This window comes from Haemaphysalis longicornis, unplaced genomic scaffold, assembly GCF_048455015.1.
Source record: "Haemaphysalis longicornis isolate Haplotype H1 unplaced genomic scaffold, Haemaphysalis longicornis Haplotype H1 scaffold_2, whole genome shotgun sequence".
NCBI lineage: Eukaryota > Metazoa > Arthropoda > Arachnida > Ixodida > Ixodidae > Haemaphysalis > Haemaphysalis longicornis.
The window spans coordinates 228,653,218-228,663,351 of record NW_027526295.1 but is presented as its reverse complement, the minus strand read 5'-3'; the positions used below and the strand labels follow the sequence as shown (position 1 = coordinate 228,663,351).

At 47.3% G+C, this 10,134-nt stretch overlaps 1 long non-coding RNA gene across 1 annotated transcript; it reads left to right on the top strand.

Moving 5' to 3' along the window:
- The first annotated feature begins 3,570 nt into the window (after positions 1–3,570).
- On the top strand, positions 3,571–9,692 carry LOC144170050 (uncharacterized). The gene is made up of 2 exons (XR_013322559.1): positions 3,571–4,225; positions 4,718–9,692. It is a non-coding gene; the product is annotated as an uncharacterized LOC144170050 (long non-coding RNA).
- The last annotated feature ends 442 nt before the right edge of the window (positions 9,693–10,134 follow it).

Sequence of the window (10,134 nt, the reverse complement as noted above, 5' to 3'; positions counted from 1 at the left end):
TTCATAGACAACAGGCTTGCCCAGGCGCGCTAGTTTAGAACTAGTATTACAATTAATTATTTACGTGCGAAGAGCTTCGTGTTTCTTCATTGCATTTCCTTGTTTCAGAAAGCCGCTTTTAGCAATGCAGAAAACATTAGATGATAGCCAGAAAGCAGCTCAAGCTGGTTAGCAGGGTGATATTCTACATAGAAGTTTCAAGCGTTTTATCAGCTCCAATCTGGAGCCACAAGATTGTTTTGGCTGGTTTCTTTTTGGGCTGGTTTAGTTTGGTTTTTTGTTACAAGCAACATCCAACGCTCTACTAGTAGTGTGTCTTATCAAAATATTAGTTTTAGTAGCGGGCAATGCCACTACCACTGCCACGGCGTCCACCGCTCGGCATTGTTTTGAACAAAAAGAAAACGTCACGCTTAGGTAGTTTGATCAGAAACGTATCGTTGCCTCAGCAGGTGGTAAAACAGAAATAGTGGGAAACTATTACTATTCACGCTGGCTAGGCCAATGACCTGAGTATTCTGCACGGAGCGACACAACGTGCTACCGAGGGTATACTATGAAACAACCTTATACAGGCAGTATTTGTCAAGTAAGGGCGCGCTAATAAAATGCCTAGTAAGCTCGCGTACTCTGATAAGTCCGTACCGCCAATGACGAAACTCTACTAATTCTGCTGGTGGCTAGAAAATTAGTGATTTTTGTAGCGCCCCAGATCGAGCGCTGACAGCCCTACTGCCGCAGCAAGTGACGTGAGCGGCTTTTTCCATATCTCTTCACCTTCGCTTGTGGGCCTAAATGTTCATCTTTAGTTCTAATGTGGCGCGTAACATCTAAGTTAAGGACAGCCGTTAAAATATGGTGTCACCGCCACCTAAAGAAGTTAAAAGAAGAGCTACCTCCTTTGCTTTCAACGCGCGCATTAGCGGCGGTCCGTAGAGGGAACCCCCCGATCCTCCTTAGGACAGCCATCTTGGATCGCTTTGCGCGCCTCCTATAGGGCGTGCCACTTGTGAATATTGAGGGACCTGTGTCACAACAACAGCAATACGCCATGAGGTCAGAAGCGCCTGGCTTTCGGAAGCTAACTCTCGAAGAGGCGACATGTTAAAGAGGCCTCGAATTGTAAGTCATTTTCTTTCACTGATTTATTCTTGCATGATCATTGATGTGTTTTTGCGATTGAGGTTGCATAGTGCCTTAAGGAATGCGGTGTAGATAGATTACGAATTATCTTATATTTAAATAGTAACTTCGGATATTTACGCCATATCACACTACGTTTGTGGGTGCAACGCCGCCTGTATAAACATTGCCTAACGCGTGAGCGAAAAATGGCCAAACAGCCACTCTCCTGTTGCTCTCTCCTACCCTTCCCCGCTCCGTAGCCTTCCAGCGTGTTTTCGTGTCCGCCAGCCAGCGCCGCTTCTCGGAAACTATGCAAAATAGTGGAAAGTTTGTTTAGCGTTCCCGAGGCGGCGCTCCTACGCCTTCTTGTTTTTCACCATGCCTGTCTGTCTTGGTCTGTCACCGATAAAACTTCCTTTGTCACGAAACAAAATCCCTTGTGCTGCCGAAGGCTGATGCCGGCTTTGCGCGCTTATCTACTCGGATCACAGGCCCTGAAATTTTCTGAGTGGGGCATCCCACCTCTATCCCCTTCGCATATAAGTATTGTTTTGACCCCGCTGTTCGCACTCCGCATCGGTAGGCACTTTTAAAATTGAGGACTGTACTGTAGAAGCGCCCGGACAACGTGGCGGGATCCCAGCTGCTTATCCTTTTGTTTCCTATAATTTTCTGAAGTTTACAAGCACGTGATATTATTGGAAGGTAATCGTAGAAGTGAGCGCCTGAACAAAAAACGTGCACGCAATTTTTTCTTCTCTAAATACTCCAGAAAGAAAAATATCAGTAAAATAATGGCTGCCCCATCCGAAAATATCGTTTTTCGGCTAGCTATATGACAATCAGTATGTTCTTACACTATTTCAGTCCGCCTCCGTCTTTATCTTTGGAAAAATGCAGCAACTATGAAGCGAGCGACACGTTGAACGAGATCCCCAGTGCGCCACAGAACTAGAGCCCCGTCGCGGCTAAGATGTAAGCAAAACGGCCCTTGAAGCCCAACAGGTAAGCTGACAAGCACACGTCGTAGAAGTGGGTGCAGCGTTCGCGACTCGCGAGCAAGTGACGTAAGGCGAGATGTCCGCCGGCACGCACCACATAGCGGATCAGTGCCTGAACTAAGCGTCCCTACCCTTCCCATTGAAAAGCGCGCGACGCGTCAGGCAATGTTAATACAGGCGGCGTTGGTGGGTGCGAACCAAATAGTTTGTAACTGGTTTTATTTGGAATGCAATATTTATTTTTGAATCGGAAGTTGAAAGAAGCGCCCAAAATGAAGCGGATAGGTTACTTTGAATGAGGAAAAAACTAAATAGAACTCATTAAATGCCAAAATATTTTATGGTGCCCAAAGATGAAGTGGGTCACTCAAAGTGCATCGGGACAGCGTTAGTATCAGTACATGAAGAGTGAAAAAGATATTAGTTGTGGCTTCAGTTTTAGTAGTGTGCTTTATGTACAGACACGCAACTCCATGTGAGGTATATCCGCTGTAGAATTGCCCTTAGCGAAAAGTAATACGTTTGAAATACGTACGAGTACGCTTGAAGTGCATTTCAAATATGCTTTGTATTTGTAAATGTATTTTAAGTGCATTAAAAATTGCATTTTCTCAATTTTTAGTAAATATTGAAAATACAGTATTAAAAATGCGGGAAAAATACAGTGCTTTTAAGTACCATCCAAATAGATTAAAAATGCACTGAACCTCACGAATGTGCGCTTAAGGCATTCAGAATATATTGAAAATGTATTTCTTCCCGCCAAACGATCATGGTGTAAATGCACTGTAAATATTATAAAAATACACTTACCTAACTACATTTACAGCAGCACTCTGAGTATACTTTAAAAGTGTGCTGAAGCATAGAAATATACTCCAAATATATTCGAAATATATTTCAAATGCCTTTTACGTTTGTGGAACGAACATGGTAGAAATACACTCTCAATGCATGAAAAATACTTATTGAAAATACATTTTAAATGTATTCGTAAAGCTTTGCCGAATACATTTCGAGTACACGGCAGGCGCTGCTTCAGTTGCTGAATTGTAAGATTCACGTAAAGCATATCTGAAGTGGCGGATAAAATACATCTCAAATGAATAAACGTACTGAGAATTTCTCCTCGATGTTTCCTTATAATAAAAGAAACTGAGAGAGATACTTTCACTTACTGCGCTGTCTACATAACTCTGCGTATTAGAGAGCAACTCGGTGTACAAATATGTAAGCGGCGGTGTTCCAACGCAATCGGCAAAGCAAAAACATCGAATTCAACGAGTTGTACGAAACCATTTGCACTTTCCCAGCGTTGCTACGACGGTATCGCTCTGGAGGCTTAGAAAATTTTCTTTTTCTGAAAAATATTCGCCTTAGATGGACAACCCTGGCTATGCTTGGGAGGGCGAGCAGCTCGGCGCCTCTCAAGGCCTCTAAACGGTACCTCCGTCGAGGGCGTTCCGGTCCGTCCAAAATCATTCCGGCGGCCGGAACGCGCGGCGGAAGGCGAAAGGGGTTTAAACGGTACCTCCGGCACACCGCGCACTCCGGCGCCACGAGAGCCTCTCTATTGGTTTAGGCTACCCACCAAGCGGACCAATGACAACCTGCTACATCCTCAGAGCCAAAACAGCGTCAACAGCGCCTCTTTTTGGACAGCGAGCATTCATCGAAACAGTTTCTTGAGCTAGCCAGGAGGCTATGGCTAGCAACACCGTTGGCTTGTTTCAGAGCCGCCACTGCAATCCGCTAGTCCGCTGGCAACCAGACACTAGGGTCTGATCACTACCGGCAACTAGCGTCTGTGCTTTTTTGCTGGTGGCAGTGATTTTAGTTCGTCACCAGATGAGTACTCCTGTGAAGGAATGTTTAGTAGCATACATTCAAAATGCGCCTCGAGTCAGTTTTCCCCTCATGGCGGCATTTGTTGTAGCCGACACCGTGAGGCAGAAGCGACTAGTGGCTCGTAGACATAAGCCTATGCGGCAGATACTCAGAGGACGACGTAAAAGCAGTGAGTACTTCACGTTGGTCCAAGAAATGAGGGTTGGTGAAGGCCGGGACTTCTTCGAGTACTTCCGGATGTCGGTTGAAAGGTAATTATTTTTTTTATTTGCACTTTCTTTGCATCCGTTTTTGTGACACGTGCGCGCAATGTTTAGCGGGGAAGCCGCGCGTTCTGCTAACCTTTATGAAATTAAAGGGGGTAGGGACAAACAACTGGCTTGACTTCGCGATATTGCATTCAACAAGTCTGCCCGAGTAATGCCTACTTTTGCAACGGGGTCATCATACAGATGGTCGTGTTTCATTTATCCGTCTACTATTTCTGTTCGGGCCATGACCGTGTAAGCATCTTCGTATGTGTAAACGCCGGTACAAGGGGACCTGCATGCATAGTGTGCCATTGCCCCCTAGGACAACAAATGCTTGGTGGGAAACAAAAACTCGTCTTCTTTCATAGCAGTGTAAGTCGGAAAAAAGTGGCTGCCCTGTTCTACCCCGTACATTGCTGAACCGACAAACTTCTATCCACGTCCATTGCCGTTCCCGTTTTACACCTGCATTCTGCTGTTGCCACCGTGCAGGTTTGACCGTCTCCTTGCTTTGGTGAGCCCACTGATCCGGCCAAAAAGGGTGACAAGAGTCACTGTGTCAGCCGGAGAGAAGCTCGCCTTAACGTTGAAGTAAGTTTGAGCTGTTAAATTTGAGTATGCAGTTTGCTTTTAAAGTACAGCCGGCTAATTTTGCAGTAATATCACAGGAGAGTTGACCGGCGTCTGGGTCAGTGCTTTATCACAGTGTAAAGCGGCAAACGAGCGAGAGTGCATCGCATGCACAGAGCGGTCCCGCCAGTGCAAACGTTGTCTGCTCGGCTGTTCCCGCAAGCACAACACAGCCCCTTTCCACAAGTTGTCAGCCGCCTATCTTGATTGCCGGAGCGGTGACAGTAGTTTTGTGTGCTCCTTGTTCACAGCAAGGCAGCTGATAACCAGCGGAAAGGGGCTGTGTCGTGCTTGCAGGAATAGCCTAGCAGATGACTTTTGCACTGGCGGGATCGCTCTGTGCATGCGATGTACTCTCGCACGTTTGCCGCTTTCTACCGTAGTAAGGCACTGACCCACACGCTGGTCGACGCTCCCGAGATATTACGGCAAAATTGGCTGGCTGTACATGTTTTGACCGAATTATAGCTAAGAGCAGTGCTTGGGTTTACAAGTCTTGTCTTTTGTCCTCCTGAACTTCACACTATAGTTCATACCACAAGCTAGATGCAGCACTGTGGAGGCTACATTGTTGTCAACCGCCCACCCCCTCAGGGCGCCGGGGCCTTGCTGTGCCAGAAGGGAGAAAGGAATGCCCTTTCAGGACCCCCTTCATGACGAGTCAGGCGCCCTCAGTGGGCGCACTATTGATAACAATGTAGCCTCCACAGTGCTGCAGCTAGCTCATGGTATGAACTGTAGTATAACAGCATGATATGAAATACCAGACGGAAAAAATGTGTACATTTTCGGGTTACTGGAGTGTGTTTCGTGCGGTTGGTACTTAGAAATACGAACTGTGCATGCACAACACACTTCATATGCAGCATCATGTGTTGCAACGTAGAAATCTGGTCTCAGCGCATGCGTTGGTCTTCCACAGACAAGAGTATCACATGCCATTCAATCAGGCTCAGGTTCATTAAAGGAGCCATGAAGACAAAATACGAGTTTGTGTTATTCGAAAGATTTCGTGTTTTGTAGTGCCCCCAGCACTTGTTCGAATGCAAACGCTGCTTTATTCACTGAGAAATTAATCAATTTATGTTAAAATCTTAATTTTCCCGCTAAATCGTGTGTTTTCGTAGCTGCTATGACATCACAGACCGCTCTGCAGCCTAGAGTCCCTTGATTCCCGCGTCCGCTGTACAGAGTAGAGACACGTACACGCTGGGGCCGCCATTCTCGATCGCTCGCTCGCCGGCGAAGCAAGTCGTACCAAAATCGCGCTAGAATTATCGCCGCAACACGATTAACTGCCGAAGTTTGAATCAACTGATCTGTTTCGCGTTGCTGGGTCGCGTGGGAAACGAAACAAACAACGCGCAGAGCACGTTGACCCAATCGCAGCGGCACGAGACCGTTCAAAGGGTGTCTCCACCCTGGACGGCAGAATTGGTATCGCGGTTTGTTTTACGTTACGTTGCGCGTTTGTTTACGTTAATGAACCTAGATGGCGCCACCATACCGTGATGTGTCGTTTTCTGCCTTTTTTTCTGTTCTGGGAGAAAATCTTTTCGTGAAACATACTGCTCGCTCGACAGATATGTTCACGTAAGACACCGTCGCGTCAATCAACCGGCCAGTGTCGTCTGAGACAACCCCAAAGCCTCGCAGTCCTGTGCAGCTAAACAAGAATAGTGCGCGCAGTACCAACAACAGTAGTACGCAGCGGTACTTCTATGTTTACATGTGCTTTCGTAACTTACACTTACCACCATTCTTACGGCTTTAAAAAGAATGCGCCGTAAATTTAAGGCTAATAGCTTGTTCGGCAGGCTGATACTCTGCCTAATTTTTGTTTGTTTTTGCCGCCCTTCTCCAATCACAGAGCTGTCTCGTGTGACATCATAGGTTCTGTTGCAGGAAATAAGCTAGTGGGTCGCATGGCCATTCCCTTTTTAAATGCAGAGCATTTCTTTAACTCACAATGTCACCCGTTCCCGTTCTTGTAGGCGTCCGCAGCCAGGCCACTACACTATAAAAAAAATAAGTTACCGGCACCCGGTTTCGATCCCATGACCCTGCGGGCGGAACACAAGGTACATGGTACTCTACCCACTGCGCCACAAAACCGACACAGAATCCAATGCTACGAACGCGCCTTATATCCTTGACTCATTCAAACTACGTCGTCAGCGGCGTGCGTTGGCGACTCAGCGGCGTGGTGTACACGTGATACCACCAACCCCCCAAACACTAAACGTTAACGCATACACCCACCCCCTATGCAACGCATTTACTCGAGTCCCCCTCGCGGGGAGATGGGCGCATACCCACTTACGGGGATTGGCCAAGAAGAGCTATGGTACAAAAGAAAATGATGGGTAGGAATGTAAAGCGGGCATTGGCGCGGGCTCACTCCAGCTGTGCATTTACAAGTGTCCCTTGCCAGGGGCGTGCGACGTTTTTTTCCTAATTATGTGGCTTATTTGAGTGAACTTCACGTTAAAAGTTGTGTCAGTATGATTCTAACGAGACAATCTTTTGAATGAACCAAACTTGTGTTTTCTCTTCATGGCTCCTTTAAGGGCATGCTGTATATATAAGTTCAACACCATTTCAACACTACTGCACAGATGAGCAATAGGAAGGTTGTCTACTTTCTCTGGGGGCTCAACTAATTTCAGCTCGCAGGTAATGCAACATGTGTAACATTGTGCTTTAGATTATTCATATTTTCTCGTGTAAACCTGCACACGCATTCCGAACAGGATTTTGTTTGCACCTTGGTTTATTCAAGCTATAATGCCATCATATTGTAAATTTCATGTACTTATGCAGAAACCATTAGCAATGGCGTGTGATGTCTAGATATTCCCTATTTCAGGTTCCTGGCCCACGGATCATCAAAGCAGATAATTGCTAAATCGTACCGGGTCTCCTCGACGTTGGCGGGCCGTTACGTTTTGCAGACTTGCAAAGCTTTGCATAAGGTTCTAGAGCCATTGTACTTGCCAGAAATGACTACTGCCCGATGGAGAGAAATAGGGACTGATTTTGAAAACCTCTGGCAATTTCCTAATTGCATTGGGGCAATCGACGGCAAACATGTGCACATAGAGGCCCCAGCAAACTCTGGAGGCCTGTTCCGCACTTACAAAGGCCGGTTTGCGTCACTACTTCTCGCGGTGTGCGATGCCAGATATAGATTTATTCTAGTCGATGTAGGCGAGGCGGGATCCCGAGGAGATGCAGGTTGTTTCAACGAATGCAAATTCGGGATTAAATTTAGAAACGGCCCATTGCACATACCGGGCCTAAAAAAGTTACCGGGAAGTCCTTGGGAAGCACCTCATGTTGTGGTCGGCGATGAAGCCTTCCCTCTCCGAGAGAACCTAATGCGCCCATACCCAGGCAAGCAACTGAACGCTGAAAGACGCATCTTTAACTACAGACTTTCTCGAGCCAGGAGAATTATTGAAAACTCCTTTGGCATCCTAGCAAACAGGTGGAGGATTCTACGCCAAGAAATGAAAGGTAAATTAGAGCTACTTGATGAAGTGATATGGTCCACTGTGCTTCTGCACAATTATCTCAGAACTCTTGATATTGAAAATCAGCCCCAGTTCATGTATTGCACTTCAGATGATGTGGACACTTTGCTTGTAGATGGTAGTATTGTGCCAGGTAGATGGAGACGAGAACAAGAAGCTGGTGACAACTTTTTGAGTGTTCCTCGTTTGGCAAGCAATAATTACTCTTCATCTGCAAAGGCAGTGAGGGAAACGTTCACACGCTACTTCCAAACGAGACACGGCAGGGTAGCATGGCAGGACAGGGTGCTGGCTCCAGACCTCTGATAGTGTGTGTGCCAGTTCCCCGGTGCTGTGATTTTGCCCCAAGTGCCCTGCCCGTTCTTGTGGTCGGCCGTTCTTCCGACACGGCCCCCTTCGGGTCCCTGCCGGGTTTCCGGATGGCCGCACCTGTGCTTGTTGTGCCGTGGATGGGGCGCCGGGCAGCACCGCATAACTCCGTTCTCTCCGGGCAAGTCTGCTGGCTTTAGGAATTCAAGCGACGGCCAGTGTGCAGTGACAGCTCAGCGCTGAGACGCGATAGGTGCTGATCATTTGCACTCTGGGACCCTGCTCCTTGAATGCCTAATGGTGATTTTGCCCCAAGCGCCCTGCCTGTTCTTGTGGTCGGCCGTTCTTCCGACACGGCCCCCTTCGGGTCCCTGCCGGGTTTCCGGCTGGCCGCACCTGTGCTTGTTGTGCCGTGGATGGGGCGCCGGGCAGCGCCACTTGTACATATCAAGCTTGTCGCTTTGTGCTTGATTTTCATTGTGCCGTGGCGAGTGCCGTGAAACTGCGTTGTTTTTGTGTGCGTGTGTGTGCCTTTGTGTCTGCTTGCTTGTTTGTTTGTTTTTCAGGTACAAATGCTGACCTGCAGGTGGTGCTGGTGCCTCAAGATTTATATCCTTGACCAACCTGGCATGTGGGTGGGCAAGGGATGTGATGAAAGAGTGGAATCTTCTTGTGCGTGCAACGGCTGGGAAACCAGACCAATCAGTTGTACTCTCGGCAGAACCTGCCTGCTAGAGAGAGAGCGCGGTCCCCAGTTGGCGGATAGGGGTCCTCTGCTGGCTGGCACTCACGTGTACCAGCAGTAGTTGTGGTGCTTGCACCTCGCGGACCAACAGGCATATCTTTTCAGGACATCATCAGGGCTGTACAGTCACCGAGCTTCGTTCGCACTTCCGAGGACCATCATGAAGAACTTCTCCACGCATCTCCTGGACACTGAAGCTGCCGAACTTGTGTAGTTTATACGTTAAATAAATGCATTTGTTGTGTCACCTTCCTTGCCTTTCTGTTGTATGCATGCTGCCAGCAGCCTAACCTGCAATCGGCTGTTTTGGAGTGTCAAAGAACTCTACGGCGCCGACACGTCTGTACGAAAAGCGTGCTCAGCATGTGCGAGGCTTTCAACGTGACTTTCATTGTTTCTGTTAGCGATAGTAGTTTATCACACCACTACCTGTAAGAAATGCAGGTGAAACGCTCGTCGTTCATAGCACCTTAAAAAGGGTCACCAAGATGGTTCGTCGCTCTTGTACGGCAGGACTGCAGGTTAAAAAAAGATTCATTCGGTGGGGTAGTTGTTTGAAATGAAGTCATTTGCAAATTGCCGGTTGCGTTTGAAGCGATTTTTTATTTTTTTAACATTCTAATTTGGCTGTGTGGTTTTTTTTTTTTTTTTTTTTTTTTTTTCCTGCCATGAGCCTAGCAAGACATGGA